Source organism: Megalops cyprinoides, chromosome 16 (assembly GCF_013368585.1).
Source record: "Megalops cyprinoides isolate fMegCyp1 chromosome 16, fMegCyp1.pri, whole genome shotgun sequence".
In the NCBI taxonomy this organism is placed as follows: Eukaryota; Metazoa; Chordata; class Actinopteri; order Elopiformes; family Megalopidae; genus Megalops; species Megalops cyprinoides.
This window is the reverse complement of record NC_050598.1, coordinates 14,635,354-14,663,218: the sequence shown is the minus strand read 5'-3', so window position 1 is coordinate 14,663,218 and position 27,865 is coordinate 14,635,354.

The following is a 27,865-nucleotide window of genomic DNA, read 5'->3' as shown; positions in this document are numbered from 1 at the left end:
GTTCCCTAGTCATAGTGATTATAGTGGTTGTTAGCCAGTTTCCTATGGTTTGGAAAATTGTGAGGGATATTGTTGGAGATCTGCATGTTTTGCACCATGGGGCCCTGGAGGAAGTCATATACTAAACGAGTCATGCAGACATCTGATGCAGTACATGAGCACAGTCTTTATCTTGTATTTAAGAAACTATCATGTACTGACCATTTTCAACACAAACACTTACCCCATTAATAGGAGGCTCTGACCTAACTACAGCATTGTCTGTTGTAATACATTCTCCGTGGGCGGAATATGCATACTTATCTCTGAGAGACACATCATACAAAGTTCCTGTGGAATATGTGGGGACAGATTGACCATATGAGCTCAGAAGCAGACTTGGAGGCCCGGTGGCAAACTTTCCATCATTTGACAGCAGCCCAGCCCTAACTGGGCAGAAAACCACTTGAGGAGGTACACAGTGAGCTGGAGGGGGTGAGATTATATTGTTGGGGGGGGGGGGGGGGGGTACCTTATGTTTTCCCCTGTAAAGATTTCTAATTTCATGACTCCTTAATTTAATGATTCATGTGAAACATTGCAGTTTGGAACTGTGCCATTGCTCATCAAAAGTGCTGAAACACTAGTATAACTTGACATGAATTGTTCTTTTTTTATATATTACACACACTTAGACGTTGTTTAATGTTGATATTTAGTTTTACCCTTGGGCAGTTAGTCTCCTTTTGATTGCATTTTGTACTAAAGTTAAAATGATAGGTTATACCTTATAGGGGATTCACAACATGATGTCATTAATATATATATATATATATATATTATTAAAAAACAATATATATTATATATTAAGCGCTTACAAAATATAATTTTGAAAGGGGAAATTAAAAGGGAGAAAAAAACAGGCATGAAAAACTATGAAGAATTAAAAGGAAGTGAGAAAATGACCATCTGTGCAGACCTGATGTGCTCTGGCAAGGTGCTTCATGGTGTACAGAAAAATGTTAACCTTGTTTAACTGTGAGATACTTAACTTATGTTTCTTGAAGGCACATATGAAGCAAACAGGCAAGAGTTCTGAGATTTTCCTCAAAGACCAGGCCGTGTAAAACGACTCGGATATCTTCCAATCTACTTTAAAACAACTGTTAGCCAATGAGGGGAGGCCAAAACTGTAGTGATGTGTGTCCTATTTGTCTTGATGATAAGAAAACAGAACGAAATAGCATTTTGAGTACACAGTTTGACAGCCTGGTACTTGCCGTGACATCAGACATTTGGAAACAAAATTAGTTATCTTCAATTTCATCAGATTCTGAATGACTGCGCACAATAGAATGTGGCAATACTTTGCTGTGAGGTCCAACCTAGTCTTACCTATTGTATCAGTCACCACTGTGTATTGAGCAGTAAGAGAAAACACTTGTGACCAATACCTAATGGCGGTGAATGGTCATTTCACTGGAATCCCCCATTCCCTGGCCTTCCGTATCTGCAATAGTCAATCTTCTCAACAAGTCCACTAATTAGCTTGAGGAACGCAAACAGAGAAATTAAGTATACCCTCAAATCGCTTTCAGATTCGGCTCCATCACCATTCCCTGCAAGTAAAGAAAACTTAGGTCATAATGCTCCGAATGACTCTGTGTTTATTTAACAAGACTCGCAAAACTAATTTACCTTAAATTAAATGTAAATGCTGCCAGCTGCGTCTGTGGAGGGACCCTGCTGAGGAAAACAAACCTGCTATTGCTTTCATCTTGACAGTAAGCGTGTGTGGTGTGTCACAATACAATTTTCCCAGCCTGAATAAGCTATATTACTGGCACATGATTAAGGCTGGCCAGAAGGAAAAGCTTTCAAGTGTGTGGGATATGATATATAAATCTACTTACCATATATTATTTTACCCAATAATCTGTTTCTCCCCAAAGAAAGGTGTCAGTCATTATAAAGGATCCATCAGACAGGACCAGCTTAGTTCATATACATTTATGTTTCAAATATGTCTAGTCTGTCTTAGGCATCCTACTTTATGATTAAAAAGTCAAGTCATTCAACTTGACCTGGACAGTACCAAAAAAAATAATACTGACAGGGCAGTCATTTTCTTTTTCAAAGGTCATTTTATGGAGTTTCCTTTGATACGTCAGCAGCAAAGAAAGATAAGGACTCATTTCAGCTGTTAGACATAATTTTCTCCTAAAACTCGATATTGCATTCCATAGCTGAAAGAATAAGAGGCTGCTGCTGACGGACAATGCTTGAGAATTGGCACGGGAATAATACGCTTTTTCATTCCTGTCCGTGGCATGTCCACTTTCTTCTGTCCTCTCAGATAAATTGGGGGCAGGATTCAATGCATCCACAGTGCACATGGTCCTTAATATGAAGTACAAAACTCTGTGTTGTTCTTTTACATACCATTAACAGCATTTTTGATTAATCCCAACAGCCACTGAAGTCATACTGTCTTACAAGTTGATGCATCACTTACTGAAATTCAAAACTCAAAGTTAGGGACAAAGTGCATTGTTGTTAGGCCCGCATGACCATATCAGCAGAGAATCCATTTCATAATGATGACTTACAGTCCCTTGATTACTCTGCTGTTGAATAGACCTCAATGACAGTCCTGTTTGAGCGAGAATGTGTCATTTTTCAGGTGTGAAAAGCTGTAATACAGAGCAACATTACTGTATTGCATAGATATAATTTTGCCTTTTATAGACTGCTCAATATGTGCAGTCTCATATTTCAACAAATGTCCTCTAGTCACATATGTGAGCACCTATCTTTTTCATGGTGTAGGGCAGAGTAAGATAATGCCACCAGTTTACATTATACATTACATTATTATCTTTTAACACATGCTCTTATACAGAATGATTTACAAAGTGCATCTAATGAAGTGGCAGGAAAAGTTGCACAAACAGGATATCACTAATCACATATGAACAAGTGTCAGTGCCGAACATAGCGCTGAGATTGCAAGTGTGCACTTACATCAACATGTAAGTGCAATGCAATATACACGACAGAGGAACGATACCATTCCAGATACAATGCTAACATGTACCCTGAAGTAATCCATCTAAAATATGCAAACAGTACATCAATCACATGCAAGAATTATGTACAATCACCCCTCATTGCAATATATTAAATGTTTAGAATGTAATTTCATTTACATGTTTTAAAGTATAGAAAGTGGTAAAGTATTTTTTCTAAAAAGTGTTTTACAGATCCCTGTTTATCTCAATTGCACTGAGTGATGCAAGATATGAAATATGGATATACTGTAACATTGTCAGGGGAACACGGCAAACAGTGCTGACAGGAGAGGCATTGCCATGCACTTCATACATGCAAACATCTTTAATGTTTAAATTTGAGTGTTTTAAAAAATAGAAGCCATGCCTTTTGTGTGCCATTTTGGACCTGTGAAAAGGTATGGTGCACGTCCTTTTGCCTGCTGTTCTGCTGGGTGTTCTTGGCTGTGAATTAAGTGGTAAGATAATTCTGTAAATGTCATCTTGTACTTCTTATGTGTTTAAACGAAGTGAAAGGGCCCTTTGGGAGTCAAGTCAACAAGGACAGAAGGCTGCCATATCTGCATAATGAATCGCTGGGTACTTCTTGGATTTGAGAGCTGACCTACAGCACCTCAAACATATTAAATAACAGGGTGTCTTTGTGTTCACCAGGACATCCGAGACATTTAAACTCAGTTTGCCATGGATCTAAGCAGTCAATTCCCTTTAGTGTTGGGATTAAACGTGTTAAAGCAGGGCAGTCATACCTCAGGTTGTGCCTCTCAGAGTTATGAGGTTTGCATTATGTGAAAAATAAGTCAACTGTTCTTACACAGCAGTGCCAATGTACACCCCTCCCCCCAACATCAATCAGATGAATTCCAGTGCTGTGACTGGCTCTAAACTGTGTGTGTGTGTGTGTGTGTGCGTGTGTGTGTGTGTGTGTGTGTGTTTGTGTGTTTGTGTGTGAGCAACAAAATGTTGTGGAGGTGGAAGGATTCATTTCAAAAATTGGTGTAACTGTCATGTGATAACATTGACTCGCTGATTTGTACCAATCAGTGTTTTACGGAGAAAAGTCTTTTGATTGGTTCATTTAAGTTGGTGATTAAAAACACATGACAGCTCCATCTGTTACAGGGCCCCACTCTCCCATCACAGATATATCTAAGGCTGAAATGTTTAACATGAACTGGAGAATAGTCTTGCAGCATGCCCAATTTTGTATGTAGAGTGACAGATTTGTGTTTGTCTGTAGGGAAATTAAAATGGAGTCCTTGCTCAGTGCTCTTATCTATTGCTGTCCTGTGTTATTTTATCACAGTAAGTATTCCCACATTAGTACTCAGTGAGACTCCAAGGATGTCATCCACAAAACTGTTGGCAAAAACCCATCCATTATCCCAATACCCTTCATGTAAATTCATGTAAAATGCATCAAGCCATTTTTTTCCATTACATCTACATAAAATCCGATTCATGAGCTCCAGCCCTTTATTCCAAATAGAGATGCTGTCTCCCTATGACAAATTAAGCAAGCCAATGTAATGTTAGCCATGTTTACTGTAGTGTGTATGATGTGTTTGATTTACCATAGATTCCATGGCCACAACAAAGTCAAGGGCACTCTGGGGAAATCAGATCAGATTATTTGAAAATTGGGTGTAATGATCCTTGTACTAACTTGTGAAAATAGAACTTTCATATTTGATTCCTGGGTTTGAATGCCCTGTTTATCTAAAATGATGACATGCGACAACCTATAAGGCACTCTGGTTATTTACTACTGAATAGCTTCTTGTCAGGTGACAGGCCTGTTAATGGGACACTTCACAAACAGCATTGTGAAACTTTTGAAAGATAAGACTACAGTTGTGGCCGATTTGGGTAGGCAAACATCCATTGAGGCGATAATTCAACTTAGTAATGGCTGTTCTCTCAGAGATGTCATGCAAGAAGCCAATGTCAATCTGGCACTTAGATTCCTTGGAGTGTGAAGTGGTAGCACAAGGAGGGATTACAGTTAAATAAGGTAAATAATGGACATCCTCATCGACAGGTAGCATGAAATGAAAATATACCTGGGAATTCTCTGTATTGAAAAACAAATCCAAAAAATAATGGCTCTACTTATGTTTCAGGGAGGGGCAGTGGAACTCCTTGCAATCACCTATATCAGTGAAATTACCACAGCATTCTTTTTTTCACTAATTGTGAGAGAGACTGTTAGTGTTACCTTGCAAGGTATTTGAAGGAGCAGATTGCTTACTTCTGTGAGTGCTTTGGAAAGGGGGGCACATTTATAATTACTATGTTACCACTGGCCCGCGCAGTCAGTTTATTGAATAAGGGCAGCATCAGGTCTCCCTCATGGTTCAATTTTTAAGTCTGCAGAAACACTGGGTCTGAAATGATATGCAAGATAGTATGATTTGAAATCTGATAAGATGACCATCTGTTTTTTCAATTGTAAAAAGTTTGGAGAAGGCTGCATTATGTGGTTGTCTTTTCTGAGTACTACTTATGTAAATTTGTTGGTTCATGATCAAAGGAACTAGGAGGTGAAGGTTTGTGTTGTGCCGAAAAATACCGAAGAACAGATACAGCTTAAATATTTTAAAATGTCTAAAAACACCACCGAAAACTGAAACACTGCAAATGAACCATGTCTTATATTTTTCACTAATCAAAACGGATTATATATTTTTATGCATTGGATTTTGTGGGTTAATGATGAGCAGCATATTACAGTGGTACAGTATTTTGGCATTAAGGGGCTGGTTCAGACTTGAAATATGCATGTGTAAACCATGCTAAATTTCTTCTGTGGAGAGTTGTGCACCTCTGGTACTAAGAAGTGCATTCACATATTCCTATGTGGGGATATGTGTTTTGGGTGGGGTTTGCCTAAAATGAGGGTGGTTATTCATTATTTTCCAAGATTCATATTCTGAATTGACACTTAAATCTTAAGGAACATAAGTTGTACAATGCAGTGGCCATGTTGTGTAACAACAACATTGTTGTTAACTAGACATGCAAAGTCCACTGAAAATATGTATACAATCAAGTTTCTATTTGGCTTATATTGCATTACACATTTGAATCAATTCATGTCTTCTGATAACCTAGCACAATTAGTTCATTAATGAAATGTTGAACATTAACTTTCTTTAAACATGACATAATAGCCTCTTTGAGGTCTGAGTGAGCATTCAATAATTAACTCATTAATTTGGGTACCATAACATGCTCATTAGTCATGGCACATAAATACATGAAAGTAATGCCCCATCATATGACATTCTGAGAGAACTTTTTAACATACTATAAACTACATATATATTTCTAAACATGCTTTCATTGTATTATTGTCAATCCTTCAGTTAATAGCTTGTGGATTTATGATTTATGAATCTGAACCTGTGAAACTTGAATGTGCTTATTCATCTTTTCTTTGTGTACAGTAATCTTAGAGGTCTGAAGAAAGTCACCTTGATTGGGTAGAGATGAATGGCTAAAAACAGCTGGAGGGATTGTGTTACCATAGTGTTTTGCTGTGTCTTTTAATTGTTTCAGATGAAGCCATAATCGCCAGCACATTGGAGCTCTACCCATTATGGGGTGATGAAGCCTCACTTGCAGGTGCTCACCCTTCCTCATAGCTATCAAGGATCAGCCCATCCAAATAATTATTAAAAACTCAGTGATTTACTCCTAGATTAATTATTCTGGACAAAACGTGCTGAATGTTTATGAAAAGACCAATATGAAACACAGACTCTGCCAACTAAGCCTCCGTATTCCATAAATTGTCTTTGTTCGTGTAACAATGACAGTGTTGTTGGCACTGGCACTGTCTAGTACAGATATTTAGATTCACATAATAGTGAAATGGATTGTTAATTATAATCGCATATCGTCCATGCAAGTGCTATGTTACACTAATATATCACCTAAGGAGCCCTTGCAAGTAAGCAGTGCAGTAATTAATGGAGGATAGATAAGTGTAACTAATTTAGCAAGTGCTCTTATCCACTGCCTGAGACATTAATTAAATGACAAAACACTATCATAAAAAATCTAGAATTTGACATGACTATTATTATTATATCATGTATTTTTTGCATTTAAAATGACATTTTATACAAATACTAAATAGAGTTGTATAAAATGTAATTTCGATATTTCTTGATAAATTACAAGAACAATAATTCTGGGGTGGGTTAAGGAAATATTGTGTTACATACATACAGCACAAGACCCAGATTAGTTGAGAACAGTAAATGAGGAATAATTACCCAAAGAAATGTCTATAAACATAATTCCATTTGTTAACATGTTAACACTGGGAGTAGAATTGATCAGAAATTAGAGTTCGGTTTAAGATTGTCATTCATTACGGAGGGTACGCCAGACATATCATCTTCATGAAATGCTGAGCATGTATCTTTCATGAATGTAGTTTTTTACATTCTTTTAATCTGGGTGCCCATGTGTTTCAAAATAAAAGGATTAAGTAAGAGCACAGTCAATTTTTATTGAAACTGTATGGTTCTTTTTGGATTTGCTGTCACAAGTTAGGAATTTCTTAACAGCCTTACCAACAGCAAAGGCACTGATTGTTAATTTGTACCTCTGTGATGACTTTTTAAACTTGGGCACATAAAGGTTGCAGAAACGTTTTACATAAAGGAGGGCAAAATTCTGAAAACAGAATCTTTTAACAGTGTCTTTAGTAGTCCTCTTTATTGAATGTTGTTTCTGAAATTATTAGATTAGGTTTTGTTTACAGTCAAAGGCCTGACCCGAAAAACCATTCAATGGTTGACTGGTTGACTCCATTGAAAACTTTGACTCTATTGCAAACTTTGGTTGATTCCACTGCAAACTTTTAGCAATCCCGTCTTACTATCATACTTTTAATACCTGGAGAAAAAAGAAAACATGACAGACCAGATCCAATTATTTAACATTTAACCTGGAAGAGCAGACTCGCAGATATAAAGATTCTGAAACGCTGCTAGACCTTGCAGAATAGCCACACTAATTCTCTGAAAAAAAATGTAAACCCAGGGAAAGTGTCTTGTCAGGAGGGCAAATGAGCCTTTATCAAACACCCTTGAAGGGCCAACTACTTGGCATGAGTTTCTTAATTTTCCCCATTCTCACTTTACCAATATTCTCACTTTTTCAGTATTAAAATTCTCATTTGACCTTTTTTTCTTTTCAAGTGATTGAAAGTAATGCTAAGCCTTAACTAAATGGAGGCATCAGGTATTAAGAGACTGTGAAAAAAGGGCTGATTGTTAATGCCTTGCTTTATAGAAGGCCTGCTGAGCGCTCTTAAGAGGAAACCCTCAGATTCAGAATGTTCTTGGATGGTTTCCACTTCTGTAGAGGGATTTGGATCATTTCAGAAAGCATTCCTGCACAGCGGTTCCTGGACATTCCATGGACTGGAATATTGCACAAACTATTCTGTAACGTCATACAGGTGGTTGACATAACCCGATGGCCCAGCAGTAGATGGTGATAGGTTCAAAATCTCAGTTGAGGTTTTGGTAGTCAGTGTACTTAGTTATCTCACATTTTTAAAATGGATGGAATCTGGGTCTGTTGTAATGCTTATCTAATAGAAGAAAAGTTTGGATTTGTGCACAAAAGCAGCATAAAGTTATGAGGGAGGCGTAGAAGTGGAAATTGTTTGTGAACTAAGAATTTAGCTGGTACTTAGTAAGTGCATATACCTGTGATGCTTTTCTTCTTCTTCTTCTTCTTCTTCTTCTTCTTATTATTATTATTATTAATAATAATAATAATAATAATAATAATAATAATAATAATAATGTTATTATTGTGATAATAATAATTATTATTATTATTAAGCTAGATGAAGTGAGCATGATGTTTTTTTGGTGTTTAACTGAATTGTATTTTATCTGAACTTAAATTCTATAATGCCATGTTCGTTGAGTCTTTTTCAGTCTTTATTGCTTCAACATTTCCATTTTGATATCCATGCTCACCTCCAGCAGTGTGGAGATGTATTAAGAACAAATATATCAGGAGGATATGTGATAAGAAGAGTTCTTGGAAAGCAGCAGTGTGGAGTAGTGGTTGGAATACCTGACTTATGACAGGAGAGATTTCATGTCGGTTAACTGTTATACTCTTGAGAAAGGTACTTGAATATATTCAGTAAATAAATAAATAGAATTAATATATTGCTTCATAAGTGGATATAGGTATTGCAAGTAAATTATTACAAAAATGATACACTAAAATTAATAGTTACTCTAGTAGTCCATTTAAGTTGTATAATATTAAGCTATGGCACAGTGACCAAAACTAACTGTGGGTGAAGGCATGGATTACGAGGATATGATTATGGTGTATTATGACCTTCAAAAAATCCACCATGGCCAGAGCAGTCTGTGTTGGTCTGTGTTGGCCACAGTGAAGCCAAAACTGTGTTTCCACTTGACCATTCAAGCTGGTTGTGGTGGGACAAAGAGGCTTCATGAAAACCATAATCCACCATGAGCTACCAAATACTCACTTGAATGAACAAATCAAGGTTTAGTTCTCCATAACAAGAAGCTATGATTGGGTCACATCAGTGAGTCACTGACAAGTGATGGCTTTATCAGTTTTGAGGTTCAGGGGAACCCACTTTCTCACCACAGGTGATGAGTCTGTTTTGTAAAGAAAAGTATCAAGAGAAGGGCAAGTAACAAAGGTGGAGTTACATGGTGAGATGACAGTAGTAAGCTTCTCTCTGAGAATCTGAAAGGATAGCCAAAAGAGACAGGACCCCTATTTGAATACCTCAAAGAATGTAAATGAGCAAAAAAAAAAAAAAAAAAAAACAGGCAGAGAAGAATGGAGATAAGTTGGCCAGACTTGCGGTGGAAAAAGCTCCTGTGTCATTGTATTGGGTTTCCACTATGGAGGGGGTGCAGAAAGGAGTAGTGTTGGGGGGGGGGGGGGGGGGGGGGGGGGGTGTGGGTGGGAGGTTTGGGTGTTTGGGCTTGGGGAATGAATTTCCAACTCCGCCGGCATTCCGCCGCTCTTGGAAGGTGTTCACGGTCCAGCAGTGCCGCTGACAGAATGGAGCCGTGCCAGTGTCCGTGCGGCGCCTCGCCGGCTCGGCTATCGGATAACAGCAAGCTCCCTGACATCACTGTGCCTAATGTACCCTGGAACAAACCCTCAATGGACTGATTCAGACCTGTAACGCAGGCAGGAATGACACGCCTGGCGGGGCTGGACTGCAAAAAAGGTTGGGCCTCAGAACCACAGAAGTGAATCAGCATTGGATATGCAGATAATTTCAACCTATGAGGCAGACAAACAGCCTGACACAGGATGGCCATGTATGCTGTCACTCTTTCCAGCCTATGGACATCAATTCTGAGATCTTTCACTGTCTGGAATGTCAATGGACAGTCATGTCAATGGCACTTTGACTCTATTTGATACTAGCTAAAAAGTCCAATAGTGCATGAAATGAATTCAGTGTTGAGTGCTGTGACATCTGAACTGTACATACAGGATCTGTGTAATTGATATGTACTTAACTATGCATAGGTAAAATGAAATGTTGTTTTATGAATAGATCACTGGTGTGCTGGAAAAAAATAATAATACATTTAAACAGACAGACTTCTCTTATTACAGATGAGAGATATGCTCTCAGAAAGTTGCAGTTTCAATAGCAAATTGTCATGGGTTTGAGATTAAATTGTAATACCAAAAACTTATAATACATACTGCTTCTCTGGCACCTGTGTGTCAAGATGCTTCACCTGCTAGAAATGGGATGAGCTGCACCTTTATGGGTCATGCGGGTGTAGACATGACTTTCGATTCATGTGGCTTTACTGACAGGTGAGAAATATGTGCATTGCACCTGTGCCTATATTATACGTACGTACAGTAGGTGTTCATTTTCATTCAAATTACAATAGGCAGAGAGGATGTACCCCAATAATATATACACTCTTGGCAAATTGCAAGTCTGTGGTTAAAGCAGCCCTTTGCAATACATCCATTTCATCACCTTGTGCTTCCTTAGACTGAGGTTGATGTTTTAATTATAGATGGATTTTATGCTACATCATGCTTACAATCTGTGTACAGCACAGACCCAAAGCAAGCTTGTTTACTTTGATATCAAAGGGAAAAAGGATACTTTTGGACACAGATGAACAAACACTGAATTATATATTTATAGATTTCTTTTCTAATTAAGCTATGGAACTGGTGCATGAACTCCTATGCACTATGTGTCTGCTACATTACCAATGGTACTGAAAATGACATTTTCCTATAGCAATGCATTCATATGTCCAGCTGGTCTCAAATCAGTGACTTCCACATGTCTATAGCAATATGTGCACACATTCAATCATCATGGAAGAGAATGCCTGTTTACAAATCAACTGTGTGTTGAAGTCATGTAAGGTTCGACTGTTTCTGGTTGTTGATTATCACACTGATAATCGCATTAACAATAGCTAGCTAGACAGCATCAAGAGGCCATCTTGTAGTGTTTTTGGATGTGTAACAGTAAGAGACAAATGAATCAGGGCTCTCATCAAATTCCAAAGGGATCACACCCTTTCCAACAAAAACAAAAATGTCTGACTACAAGCAATAAAATGTGGACTAGACCGAGGCTGAGAGTTTACATTGCACTCTTCATATCAGGTAAGAAAATGTATGGTCGTGTTTTGCAAACGCAATTTTAGCCATTTATTCTTGCTAACCAGCTAGTTAGCAATCGAAACTCAATTCCCCATAGTTTTATTAAGCTTGGCAGGTCATGCAGCCTTTGTAATTCTTGGCTAATATTAGCCAGCTTCTCCAACCTCTTCCCTACCCTTTCCTTACCTTATTTCACTTGTCTCTCCTGAAGCTAGCTTATAACATTTGGGATTTATACATTTAAGTAATTTACCTCAATGTGTGTGCAGTAGGTGTCAGTCCACTGTATGCTAGGCCACCTTGTGACCACCAATGAATTCCTCTAGTGCATATGGATCCAATAATATCTCATAAATGCTTTATGACAATTTTTTGTGCATGTTGTGAGTTTAGAGTTTCCACAAACTTCTTGTACCTCAGAGCCCGTGAACAGTAAGGATAAATGAATGAAGAAGATTTACATGCTTGTAAGGTTCTGGGAGCTTCGCTAAAGGAGACGATTTCAGTAAGCTGCCTATTGCTCACAGAAAACTGCCTTTGGTGACATGCCAGATGTGCAAATCTGGTAGGCAATCCTATAAAGTAAAACAGATAGGTGTTGTTTTGTTGTGACGAGTTTTCAGCATGATCTTCTTTAGCAAATTCATCTTGCGTGCAGTAATTTTTAGTCAAGAAACATATAAATGCAAGTTCATTTACCGTCTAGCATCATGACGAAGACTCGCCTTAAAGATTTTTCATTTATTTGGTTCTCTTTAATAATGTGACCTCTTGGAGTCAGGCCCAGGTATAATTGGGATAAAGGATTGCCAACAGGAGAGGAGCACACATTGCTCAAACTAAATTAAGATTAAATTATACTGGAAGTATTCCAGTGCTCTTTTCTTGGAGTCAATACTTTTCCACATGTCATCAAACCAGAGGCAACCGCAAATGCATCATCAGATCTGTCTTGTAAAGATACTGTATCGGTACTCAGTGGTTCCCCCTCAGGATGTGAAACAGTTTTGTAAACACATCACTTCCTTGTTCAAAGTCTCAGGATGCCAAAACTCTGCATGAACACATTCTAATAAACCCAGTAGCATCACAAGGGATTTTAAGTATTTTCCTAACATTATTTTATGTAGCCTATGTGCTTGTAATTATTTGTTTTCTCTGAGACGATCTTATCCAAGACACCTTTTTTTTACATACCATATACTTCTTTCCAATTACTCTTTCAAGCCATGCTGGTGCCTGGTTTGGCAGTGTGACTCAATTTTCCTTGGCAAAAACGTCTCAATGAAATAGACCAAAAAGGGCACATTTGTTGTATGCATTGTAAATTGCCATTCCTAAACAATGCAGTGCACAGTGGGTATTCCAGACCAGAGAACTATATGGAGTTGCTTGTGTTTGTGCTTCTGTCATGTATTTTCTGCAAGTCCAGCATGTGGGCAGACATGCGGGGGTGTTGGAGCTGCATACATATAGGATGATGAGAACAGCGCTGTTGGTTACCTGTTTGTTGTGGGCATTAAACACTTTATGCTGCTGTGTGCAAAGATCTGAAAGGCAGATTCTCTTGGCCCTTCACAATGTTCTCACGTCCTCTCCCCACATACAAACAAGCTTGCTGCTGCTTTTTAACAGTGGTGGGGAGTGCTACATGTATATTAGTGCCACATATTCAAAACATCCCTTAAGGGTTCCACTATGATTGCCTCCATAGAAGAGGCTGCCATTCAATAAAGTCACAAGGTGGTGGGTAAGAAGGGGGCTGTTTTTGGATCTGTTTTGGGATACCCAGGTTGTGTTCACAGTGGGAAGCTGTTACGACAGCATTACTGATGGGATAGGCTGAATGATGTTCAGCTTTTCTTGTCCAGTACAAGGAAACTTTAAGGTCATTTTGTTGGACACTTCATTATTGGAGACCCAGCATATCCACTGCAGACGTTGGTTTTGAAAGGCATTTTGAGACAGTGGCCAACTGACTGATGAGCAGTGGCAATATAATTGGAACATGTAGCAAACAAGATCTTTTGGAGAATGCCTTTGTCAATGCAAGTCAGAAGGTTGGTTGGGCAGATGCCTCCAGAGGAGCAGCGACTGCAGTGTTGACATAACTAAGAGGACAGTATTGACCTGCTGTGTCCTGCACAACCTGAGTTAGGACACTTCTAGGGGGAGGAACACTTCTAGGAGGAATGGCTGTCTGTCCAAGCTGACATTCAGTCTCCAAGATATGCTCTCCCTGATTGTGTAGATCAAGATGGCTCTGATGTGAGGTCTGCACTCACAGAGTTTTTCCCCATACATTACAAGTCTGGTTCAAATGTAATAGTGAAAATAATTAAAGTGCAAAAAGTAAACAAATTCATTTTGCAGTTGAACAATAATTGAAAACTGTCTACACAGTGTAGATAATTTAGACATATGTTAGTAAATAAGACCTTGGTTTCCATTCAACAATTATGCAACATTTACTGATGGAAAAATTTTAAAATTGACCTGACCTGAGGTGCCAATTACTTGCCAGTCTCTTTTACTGAGGCTGCAACAAGGTAGATGTGGTCACAGGGAGATTGCTCTTACTTCCTGTCACACAATTTTTATTTTCTGCTTTTTATTCTCTAACTTCCATGACTAGTGTTCATAAAAGGGAAGCCAAATATGTGCATATGCCATTACAGCAGCATGGTGTGAAAACATTGAAATTGGTTTTTATTTAGATCCTCTTTACTTGAACAAGAAATTGAATAAGCTATCAGTAAATGTCAAGGATTTTACTTTCAGTAGATAAGTGCATAATGTTACTGGATTTATCCATTTTTATTTGGTTGGAATTGTGAAACGTAAGGTGTAAATGAACTTCTAAATCATTAACGCCTACTATTATAATCTTGTGTGAGACAGAACACGATTCAAAATGGCCACATCTAACATGTGTAATAGCAAAAGGTGTGTTTACACACTGTACCACTGCGTGTGTGTGTGTGTGTGTGTGTGTGTGTGTGTATGTGTGTTTTGGGGGGGGGGGGCTACAGAGCACTGTTTTGGGAAAAAAAATGATATGCAAAAAGAATGGGTGTTCTAACTGAGAGATGCACTAGTGAGCACACGTGGATACTTCATGAATATGAAGGGCATGCAGTTAATTATTGAAAGAACTGGTCTAGGAGGTTCTCCGATGTTAGGAGACTTACAATTCATGAATGAAATTGGCATGAGCATGACAAATGCATAATGATGCAATCAGATATGCAAATCATATTCAACAGGAAATCAAAAATGCATCTACAGGGTATTTTAAGTGCATGTGTGCATGAGAGAGAAAGTACTTGTGTGTAAAGGAACTAAACACAACATATGCATATAACTAAAACTAAATTTGATCTCAAAATGTATATGTGCATATGCCTAATTTATGAATCATGCTTGTGAAACACATTTGCATGCATTTAATTATGTATTTAAAAAACTGCATAAAAAGTGCCTCCAATCTTGCCATGTGTAAATCATACCCCTGTAAGAAGAAGGTACAAACAATAAGTCTGAGATTTTAATTTTCAAGGCTGAGTTAAAAAGCAAAATGTTGTCTAGTTCTCTCTGGGTGCTTTGTATTGGCAAAACAAATTAGAAATCTTGCGAATGCAAGATTTTAATGGTACATGACAAAATGGACACGACAAAGAAAACGTGAAAGAAAGCAGGCTAAATTATTGCAATTCATTGCATTGCATTTCACTTCGTCAAGGAGTTCCTACGACTGAAAGAATAAGAGAAAGACCCCATATATTATTTGCTAGCGTGTAATTTTCTGTTCAGTGTTTTACAGGTTAATTGTGTCATGCCATCTTGGATGGCAGCCAAGGTTTATGTCCTCTCATATACACACACACTGGGTTCCCATACTTCTGGGCCATATTATGAGACATTCATCACAAAATCAGCTAAGTTGAAGTCAGTTGCAGTTACTTTGGTCTAATTCATCTTTTTTATTGAAAAGTGGTTGTACAGTGATTTTATTGCTTGATCATTAGCAATGCACACAGTCAACTCATTCTCATTCAGCAAACTAATAAATTTATGTACTGTATTTTGGAAATGCTTAACCAAGTACATGTGTCAGACAATTAATGGAACTTTTTTCCCAAATTTTCAAATTGTCACTGCACATGCAGTGCTAATCAGAAGATGTGCTTCTCTTCTGCAGTTTTATAATTTTGTCACAGAAATCTTCCTATGCGCAGTCTGAAATTTGAGTGACTGCTGGTGCATTTTTGGGATTTCTGGCATTAGTAAATCATATATCATATCAAATCATAATGCATAAAATAATCATATGTACAGTTGAGGATGCATAGGTATGTTTGGTAAGTAAGACCCTTAATGCGTCATTACAGTGTGGACTTGGAACTTTAGCAGATATTTTTAGGACACAACAGTTAACAGAAAAAATGCAGCAGCAATAACTGGAGCCCAAACATAAATGCAGCCCCTTTTGCACAGAACTGATTGGGCAGGTGCATGACCTACAGGCACAGCTTTACCTGTTTAGCAAGATAATATGAAAGGCTCAGCAAATTTGATACAAAAATACTGCCACACACACATCACATGGGGAACACTAAAGAAAAAAAATTAAACCGTTATGAAATAATATTGAATATGATATGGGTAAAATATTTTTAGTTTGTGGTGTGCCATACTCATTTTTGTTCTTACAAAATTTCTACATTATCCAAACATTTTCCCCCACATATTTAGCACAGTTTGGCAACCTCACTTGACTAGGCTGCCAATTCAGTTGGTCAAAATAAAGTGAATTGTGGTTGTTACATCATGTTCAGGCATGCCCGTAACCAGCTATGAGGTCACCGAGGTCCGGACCTCGATAATTTTTTTAGGCCTAAAAATAAAATTTGAAGCTAAATACAACTGGATAAAAAAATCAGTGGTTGAGAACTTCTCCTCCGAGACTTAATTCAGTTTATAATTGTTATTTAGTGTCCGCTGTGTGTGAGAGTTGTGAGAGAGGGTGAGAGCACCGATCCTTGCATCATCAGCACTTCCACTGACAGCAGCAATTGGAATTTACGCGCATTGGTAGCAGCAGGTGGTTTGTGTGTGAACTGGCAGCATACCATTTGGTAAGACAAAGCAATGATTGTTATGCCATTATCTGTAAGAAACGGTCAAAACAGTAACCTGGAGTAAAGAAAATTGTATGAAACATGTTAAATATGCGCATTATGGCCATGATGAAGGCTAGGCTATTTCTTTCATATTAGTAATATAGCTAATATAACACATTATAACAATATAACACATTAATTGTTTCACACAACGCCATTAATTAAAAAACAGCTTATGTAGGTGACGGTATCAATAATAGTAGCCCTACAAAACATTTCAAAGCCAAATTTGGAAATGAATATAAGTGTATAATGACGTTAGCTTGTAATGACCCCCCTCGGACCTCACTATTCTTTAAACCCTGGTTACGGCCATGTGGGTTACTGACGTTAAAGAAAAAAGTGGGCTGTCTTTATGTATTATTTTCCAATATGTATTCTAACCAAATGAACCTGTAGAATTGTAATAGGTATGTCTCAGCTATTTGTAACAATTAGCTTGCAATGGCTGTTGTTATGAGTCTATACATGTGAATACTAAATCACAATATTGTTTTTGTGTTAAAATAATCTCTTGAAAATCATCTGCTGTGCTAGAACAATAAGTGATAAACCAGTCCTGACATCTAATTATAATGATATGGGAACATTATTATTATTATTTTTAACACACAGTACATCTGTAAGGAGCTTTACTCCCCTGAAATAAATAGATAGCACAGACCTGAATGAAATAAATATAGTCACAATGATTGTGTTGTGTGTCCTTCAGATGCTATAACTCTGGCAGACCTACTTTCCACATTCCCAGAATCTAGCCTATCTGATTCCTGACAGGAATATGATGCCATCCAGGGATGAATATGATACTGAAAATGAATAATGCAAGAAGCAAGACTGGTACTTGTGGAGGGGGAAAGGGCTATTTAATGTATTGAAATAATTAACCTATTTTTATTTGCTTTGTTAACATTTATTGAAACATATAACTAGTAAGTGTATGGATTTTGCAGTTTATTTTAACATAAATATTTACATTTATTTTTTACTGGATTGACAGTGAAGGCTTTATACATGTTCACAGTACAGCTTTTTTTACCTGTGCTAAACATATGAAGGATTACTGCATGTGTATAAAGTAGCTATTGAAGAAAGACAGACCTCCTTTCACTATATTAATATTGTATTCACAATGAATGTAAATGTGTGTGTGTGTATATATATATATATATATATATATATATATATATATATATATATATATATATATATATATATGAAAACAATGAAAGTTGGATAATTGAATACCTGTCAATCACGTGAGTCTTGATCTGGTTATTCTGTTAGTACAGATCTGCGTAGGAATGTGTTTTCTGTCAAGGGTAACACAACGCTCAATTATCCCTGCTCAATTGACACTGCAGAGATGGATTACATTGAGGGCCCAGAAATGTCATCTTCTGGCAGGAAACCTGATGAATCCATGAGGTATTGATTGTGTAAAATGATCCCACAACATGGAAGACTTTGGAACTGAATTTGCTCCTTCATCGAGCTGCTGCCCCAGAAAAGTCTCTTAAAATGTATTCAAACAGAGAAAGTACATTGATTATTGGAGAAATGATTTAGCCTTTATGGATATATCTCTCCAACAGATCCTTGACAGTGTCTAATGATTTTTTTTTTCTGCTTTTGCAATGCCTGGAAGCACAAGTGAAGTACAAAATAATGCCCCGTGCTCCGCTGATGTGGTGCTTTTGTTGATTGTATACGAACCCGTGTGAGGTCTTACCCAGATTTATCATACCTATTCACACTCCCCCACCCCCTTCCCTCCAGCATTAGGCTAACATTAAGCAAAGACACACCACTGTCTGATCCCCTGGCCACCCTGCATGGATAAAAGTGGACCACACAGCTGTGCCCTGTCAACTGTCTCATTCATTAAACTATAATGTCATTTTTCCTAAGCCCTGTCATTTAATCTCTCACCTATTGAAGGAAATGATTATACTGACAAGTTCATGATATTATTAATCTTTTAAAAGTGGAGAAAAATGGGTATGGATAATATATTTCATAGATTGTAACAGCATTTTCTTTCATTTGGTGGGGTCTTTGTTGAGTACATCAAATAATTGAAAATGTATCCATTTGTGGGTTAAATAAGATAATGTCTCATAAAAAATGGTTTTGAGTGATTTGTATGATTGTTGAGAAGAAAAAATCTTACAAAGAATGTTGTAAAATGGGGAGATTACTGTGTGCAATCATATATGGTGAGATTAGTTTATTGATTTGGAAGGCTTATGGGTTCATGCCTGAATATTATTTCACAGGATTATTGCAATCTCAGTATAAATTGTAAAGCCTTGTAGTCTGTCATACCAAAGGAATATGACTTTTAATATTTGAAAATTTAGTATATTTGATATACTATTTGATGTACTGTGCCATATTTACTATTTGAATATTTGATCATGAGACCACATTTAGATTGGTTGGGTCAGTATTCAAATGCTTGTTTATTAACACAAAATTAAGAACAAGGGCAAGACATAACAAGATGGCGGAAAAGTACTTCTGTATTATTTTTAATATTGTATTGCATTTATGGAGAATTGTAGGATGTGGTCTTTCAGACATACTCTCTTTGCTTTAACTGACATTTGCAGATCAAATGTTCAATTAATCAATCAATCAATCAATCAATTAAGTGAGTCCCAATGACTTATTCAGTGAGGGGAAGTCCTGTGGAGGAAAGTATTTCTGGCCAGGTTCATATGACACTTTACTCCATATTCTGACGCTGACACTGGAGAGATATTTGTAGATGGTGTCCATATTCGTTTTCCTTTCATCTGAAAATAGTATGCTACATGAATTAAACACATAAGGTGCCTAGCAGGCAGGCACTAAGCATTGTTAACATTTCTAGTTTTTTTGTGACAGTACTCTAAATTTTGCTGATTTCTTTTGACCACATCAGTACATAACAAAAAGCTGCAGCAACTATTTCCTTTGAAAATAGGTATTTTAATCATTTTCTTCCTGCACTTCTTCAGCTTCCTCTCAGAATGTTCTTCACCAAGCACATAATTGTCCTGTTAACACCACAGAACCTGCAAGAGGACATTCACTAACATTTGAAATTTTGCACCTTGAAACCTTAGTAGTACAGAGATCTAACTGACTTTTTTGTCAAAAATGAATTGGTTACACACGCTCAGTGCATCATTTTAAATATATTTTTGATGTTAAATGACAGAAAAAAAATATGTATATAAATGAGTGTAATGGTGGCATCACTGTTATTGTAGATTGCACTGAAATTCATGCAAACTGTTAACAGCTGTTTGGTGCCTTTCTTAGAACCGGTAGCATGGTGGTAGCTAGTAGTTACAAGCTTTGCTCAAAAAACATTCTGTATCTGTGACCTCTGTAGCAGGCCCATTGTGACATCAGCTGTACATGTTACAATGCTCAGATTCTGAATGTTGTGAATGATCATAACTATTTCCCAAAAAAAGACATTTTAGGGAGTAACACAAAAAGCACAATCAATGCAATCCTGTACCAGGAGGAGTTGCATCCAGAAAATGGGACATAAGGCCACCAGTGACAAATACACAATTCATGGTCTAACTGGAGTGATATTGCTAGTTAATGTAACGTAAGTCTCCCTATCTTTGGCATGAAAATGTTTCATCCGTGCTATTGTTGCAAATCAACGTATACCCTCACTAGCTAAGTAATCTATGATTTGCGTGATTTCATTGCTGATCCCTGTCTCTTGCAATTGAAGTTATTTATCCAAAGGAGATCCAAGAAATATTTGAGTTTGTTGTTCTGATGGTACAACACAATGTGCATTGGCCAATGTATTTGCTCAGTGTGGGGAGTTCAGAAGAGGACTTTTTTAATTTCTGGGTTTGTTAAGTTGTGGTTTTGAAGCATCCTGTACTTTTCACTGGCTTAAAGCAGTGCTGTGCTTTGTAATTGGAACATACATGTCTTTCATTTACATTTTAGGGTTCCTTGCCATGCACTGCATATGCCTGCTGCTGAACTGCACAGCAGTTAGTGCCTGCTTTTTGTTAGCGAACTTAAAAAGGTGTGAAATCAAAACAAGGCCCCACTGCAGAAACTTTGAGAAACAGGCGCAGATCTGCAACCTTTAAAGGCCTCTGAGTGGAACCCTTTAACCCGTATTCATTTCACCAGGTCGGCGCTTTTCTTTTTTTGCAGCGCGCTTTCCCTATCAGTTCCGCAGAGCCACGGCTGCTGTGATCTGTCAGGGTGGAGAGTAAAATCCTTGTCACAGCGGGGTCACAAAATGCTGGAACCTCTTTCCACCTCCGCCTTTCTGGCCAGTGCTTTGATGATGCCGCCGCGTCCGGAAACAGATCCTCTCTGTTCCTCCGTTACCCCCTCCCCGCCCTCTCCCCACCGGCCCAACAAACTCAGACATGTCTGACTCTCTCCTTGATTTATGAACTTATATATTAAGTGTGTCAAGAGCTCCCACCCCCCGTCTCAAGCACTGACGCCCCCACCACCAGCACCAGCACCCCTGTTTCATGAGTGGAAATCATCACTTGTGTTGCATCTTATAGAACCCCCCCCCCCCCCCCCCTTCCCCCCTTACCTCTCCCAATGGGGTCAGCCAGGGGTGGAGAAGAACATGTGGTGCAGCCAGTGTGCAGACGACAGCTTGCACATACCCTCTAACCTGCCAGATGAAAATGCTGTTGGGTTGATGTTGTACACAGCGCAGGCTGTATCAAAGTAATTTTCTTTTTTTCTTGTTTTTTTTTTTTTTGCAGTGAAACTGTCTGGCTGACAATAGCAAAATTTTTGAAGGCAGATGAAATGTGAATGAATCCACTGTGCTTGGCACATTTTGCTTCTTTGTTCCACTCTTTCTAGTCATTCACAAACACGCTCTCTCCAGCAGTAATTATTTTGATAAATGACACATCTTTTTCTCTCATTTTTCTATGCTTTTGAAGAATGATTCATTTGACTTTGGTTGGCTAATTTAGGCAACTTTAATGGTGATCATACAGCATGTATGGAAAACTAATCAATATATTTACACATTAATCAATAATGAAAGACATACAGCATATATTAGAATACCTGTATGATTATTATTATATGATTTTGTGTACTTGTAAGAAAAGGTTTATTGTGAAAGTATCAACAGAAAAACATACTGAAGGTTTCCAAGTGGCTCAGTCCGTAAAAGCACTTGTTTCAAGCATAAGCAGAGCCATATGATTCGGGTCCAAACTCAGCAGTGTCATATGACAACAATGACTAGGAGTCCACAGCAGTGGAATAATTTGGTTTCATTCTGCTGGGGATATAGGGGTGGGCAGGTCAGCAGAGAGTTTGCCCTCTCCGTTTCTCACCGGTGACCCCCCCCCCCCCCGGGTCAATCGAAGGATCTGCCTGTATAAAGCAGTGTGTGAAGTGTCTTTCTCTGACTCATGCGTGCACAAGCTTACCATGGGGAGTGTGGTGTGTAAAAGAAGTGATGGCAACATCACATGTTTCAGAGGAGAGCATGTGTTTGGCTTGCCCTCCCAGACTGACAGTAGAGGCTGCAGTAATGTCTGGAATGTCAGTGGAATGTCTGTGCCACAACTGAGCATTCCAAATTAGGAGAGAATTGGAGGGAAAAATATTGTGCATTTCAAATATAAAAAGGAACAATGCATTCAGCACTTTATGAATAAAACTGGCGTGAATGTAAGTGGTGACATATGCTTTAGAATAAGGAGTTAATCAAGTGATGTAGCCTATTAATGTTGCAGAACACTTTTTATATTTTCATACTGTCAACTCCTTTCTCCTGTAGGAGTTCACATTGCCAAGCCTCTGTGAAGAGAACAAAACATTAGAATGTAAGAGCTATTTTATTAATGTGCCAGTGCGATGTGTAATTATTTCAAGTTGCATTGTAAGTGGTTAAGTGGATGAAATGAGCAGATTGTAACTTCATGTACAGAGACCATAATTATTTTAGGCTAATTAGACATCTCAACTTTGCATGTGCGGTAGCGAAAGGGTAGTCCCCAATGAGTATCAAAAACAATAACTTCCCATTATATTTTACACAACACAAGTGGTGCTGAGCTGTGTATGCGTAGACATGCTAGTAGAAAGACACTCTGAAGAGTAGCAGCAAAGCAGCTAAAGGTGGGTCCTCTTGATTCCTGCATTCAGTGTATTTAAGCCAATGGAGACGTCAGTGTGGGAAACACACATCAGAAGGGCATGGTGCTGAGGACACTGGGCCCGTAACTAAAAGGCTGAAGGTTTCAATACCACATTGCTAAACACAATCATAGTTCTGTGAATAGGGCAGCAGAACAGCCATTCAGACTCCAGTGGAGATCTGAGCTGCATAACGAGACACAAATAAATTCACAATACAGAAAGCGTTAAAAATGATGGTTGTAAATAATGCATGATGCTGTCATATCTTTACCCAACATCAGCCAAAATCTGAAAAGTCTGACCCAGACCTTTCCAATGGGATTTACAGCATCTTAAATTACGCCCAAAGCTGATATTTACAAAATACATGTTTAAAGGTCTCCTGAGTGGCTCATTTGGCCTTCATTTTGAGTGCAGACTAAGCTGAGGCCTGGATTCAAATCTGGCTACGTCATCTGACAAAAAAATAAGGGTGGTAGGTCAGCCAACATTTCCCCGTCTCACCATTCTCATACACTCCATGATTTGTCAGGCTACTGTGACTTACGAAAATGACATCAATGTCATAGCGCTAAAGGTCTGCACAGGCCTAAAATAGGGTGACCATACGTCCTCTTTTTCCCGGACATGTCCTCGTTTTGGGACCTAAAACATGCGTCTCTAAACGAGGACATGTCCGGGAAAAAGAGGACATATGGTCACCCTACCTAAAACTAAAACCCAAGCCCAACTGAAACCATGCACTTACCCGAACCAAGCCTGTCCTGAAAATGATAACTTTATCTGTTACCTGATCTGGCCCAAATCAGGCCTGACGATGGGCAGTTCTCTTGCATGAAAACGCATATAAAAAATGCACATAAAAATAAATACCATAAAAATAAATACCATAAACATAAATCCCACAGTATGTAGACAAATGTTCAGCACCTTAACAAATGAGCACAATACAGTCCATTCTTGTTGGACAGTGCACTATATGGTGAATAAAGTCTGTACAAGAAAACAAATAAAAATGGGAAAATTCAGCTTAACAGTTTCTTTTTGGAAAAACGAAGGGTAATTAGGTGACAGTAAGTTCCTTTTCTTTCCTGTCTAAGTGAGTAAATAATTTAATCCTCCATTCGAGCTCATATGTTTGGGAGCCTCAAAAATGTTCATTCCCATTGTGTAAGTGTCATTCATTCAAATGAGATTTTATCCAAGATTTTAGAATTCTGAATAACTCATATAGCTGAAATATGTGTTATTACCAGTATAAAGCTAACTTGGAGCTGGGTATGAAATCTTGCCAATCAGCTATCTGAACCAATAATCAGTGAAGCTCATTTTTTAATCCAATTACAAAGGCATACTGCAGGGGTATTTGCACTGAAGATAGAATATGTTCTTTACAACTGGTCAAAGATTCTTTCTTCTTTTCATTATGGACTGAAGATTATATCATAATCAATAAAGGAGGGAATAGTTGGGAGGGAATGTTGTCTGTATGCAAATACTTTCCATTTGATTAAAATATAACCTAACATATAACAAATATATATAAAATATAACAAATATAGCATAACATACCTGCTTAACCTAAAGCAAGTGTGTATTATTTTCAACACACACATGCCCAATCCACAGGCAAACAAGTAAGAACCACCTAACAGAAAGTTACATGTGCTTGAATTTTGACTGCAAGATGGCAGATAAGGATGACCTGCATGTGGTCAGTGGTGCAGAAGACCTTAGTAGGAAAACAACTTTGCGTGACTATGTGTGGAGGTGCCAGACAACTGCCCAAGCTGTCATTCCAGTGCTTCACAGCGAAGCAGTGAGAGCCAGCCGGATTGTGAGCATGTGACACAGAATTCTCTCTGCATGAGACACCAGCAGGCAGGAATAGCTAAGGGCTAAATCAAAAAAGCTCCCAAAAAAGGTCTTAATTTATTAAAAACTCAGTGTTGTACAAACCAGCAACCTCAATACCCCTACTCCCCGCCCTCTATTGAGAATAAAAGGTATTTATTCAGTCTGTCAGGTTGACACATTCGCCTCCCTTCATGATATGTCCTGTTTGGATTATTCTCATTCCCCAGAGTGATCTCTACATAGAAGGACAGTCCTAACAAAAAAGGGCGGCAATCCCACAGATGTGTGTGTGTGTGTGTGTGTGTGTGTGGTAGACTGGGGGAGTCTGGGGATGGAGGAGGGAGGTAATCACTTGCTCGATTTGGAGATGTCTTCAACCTGTGTTTGTTTGAATAGCTTTGCACACAGAGTATAGACTTCTTGGCTGGGTTTGGACCCAAAGCACTATCAAATTTTTCAGCTCGCTCCATGGCAGTCTTCCATGAGGCAAAGAGGGACAACTCAACAGGCATTTCAGAAACTAGCCAGTAAACAGCTCCAAAATAAATACAAGGATGATGGCTCCTCACAGGAAAAAAGACAATTATAATTTCTTAAGCATTTGGGTTTTGTTATGCACCTCTGCCCATGATTGAATACCTGTAAATTAGCATTTGACAAGCAAAGACGTATACCTTTTTAGTTTGTAAATGTATTAATTTATTAAAAGCAATGTCCAAATCGGCTGCACAAAGAAAAATCTTTTACTTATTTATGCATTTCCTAATTTTCATGCATTTGTTATGTACCATTCCATTTATTTAAAAAATAATCATGTTCACAGCTTCAGACCTACTGACTTTTGGATGGCACTGCACTTGGGAATAACATATCTTTGTTATTAAAGAAACACTAGCACTTGTCTCTGTATAAACAGCATGTGAATTTAATTTATTGGATCTAGTACAACTATGTGCTTTTCATCACATGTGCATATGTAAAATTAGATATCATTACGTTCAGAAAGCGCTACAATCAAACTTTTATTGTCATTTTTTCATTATATATTTGGATTCAGAGGCAGACCAACTTAGCTGTAGGGAGCAGTAACATTGGATTTTTGTTTTCATGTTCAAGTGTTTGAAATTTAATGGCAGTTTCCTTAAATCAATTTAATGAGTTGTGAAACACTGCTGTCATCAAAACCTTTTGATTACTACATGCAAATGTGTCAACATGCCCCATACAGAACAGACACTGTGACTGTCATCGGCAGATATTTTGTATCTGTGTATATGATAAAACCCAAAAGAGAGGGACAGACCCTATGAAATTACAGTGAGATTTCTAGAAATTTGGGTTCATAGTGATCTGTAAATTATTCCAATGTGAGATAATACCAGTCTGTCTAGATCCCAACCCAGACCGGTTCAGATTGGATTATACCTTGTGGTTTCTGCTGTGAGGGTGCTGGCATGGTTCTGTCAATAAGGCCCATGTTATCCAGGTGAGAGGGGTTTAAAGTGACTGAGTTTAACTTGGTTATGCACCCTGTCTGTCACCCTCCAAATCCTGTGTGCTACCTGCAAGTGTTTTACAAATTTCACACGTGGACTGGCAAAGTATCCTTCCAATTCTAGAATTATATTCTCTGGAATTACAGCTCAGTATATTGTATTTAATGCTGTGTTACAACCTGGCAACTTGTGGGCCTTTTGGTAAAGTTTGCATTTGTTTTAGTTTTAGATGTTACAGTGTATATTAGTGTCAAACTAACATTTTGTACTTGAAACAGCCCTGTCCTAGAGCATAACTCTAAAATCAGCACTATGATTCTGATTTTTGACACGGAGATGGGCAGTTTACAGTTTTGTTTACAGTGTCATGCCATCCCACACATGGAATATATTTATTACATTTTGGAGATCACTCGGTGGGGAATGAGAAACTGCAGAAAGAAGCCCCCTCTTTGGAGAAAAAATAATGTCCTGGTTTTCGAACCATAGCTCAGCTTGGCCTTCATTACAATCCATGAATCTCACTCATTACAATATCACTCCATCATACCTGTCATCTGCTGCAAGAGCAGGGGCCACACTTTCACAAAACCCGAGCAGCCATGACAGCTGAGCCATCATGAAATTGCACACCGTTTCCTAAGACAAAAGTAAGACATGCACCTCATTATCATCACTCCATTTCTCCCAGCTTATCTCAAGCCTAGTAATGAATAACCTCCACTAAGCCCACTGTACACTTAATGGGCACCATTTTTCATCTTGCCTGTGGCTCCAATTATGAAGGAAATATGGTGGTCCAGCTGTTTGCCAGTAAAATTTTATGAAACCTATCTTCCTTTTCTTGGAGCACTTTCTCAAGCTACTATGAAAGGTTGGCATTCAGCAGCGGCTTTGAAATTGGGTGCCAGCTCTAAAACGCTTGCATCTGTGGCAAGCTTCTGTAAGTTCTCAGCTCTGGAAGCTAAAAAAGACACAAAATAAATGTGGTGCAGATTTGCGTTCTGCAGATATTACTTCTGAAGTGTCTGAAGAAACTATTGGGAAAATCCAGGCACAGCTGTTTACTATTGCAGAACACAAAAGCTGCTATTAAAAAAGAGTCTTAAAAGCTGACTGGGTGCAGGAACTTAGTCTGAACGTTTTACGACGAATATAAAAGAACTGAAAGATAGAGAGTTTTAAAGTGTGCCCAATGAGCAGATGATTAAAGAAACTGAGGAGATGCACACTGAACAATGCTGGAGGAAGGGGATTGTACGATACAGTTAAAATGAATCTTCTTAGGACTGCACCTGCATGACAGGGGAATTAGTACATCTACATATCAGTCATGAAGACCATGAGGACACCTTCTACCAGATCCCAGATCAATACATTGCAATGTGTTCTCAGCACTGATGAACCATGACCCTGG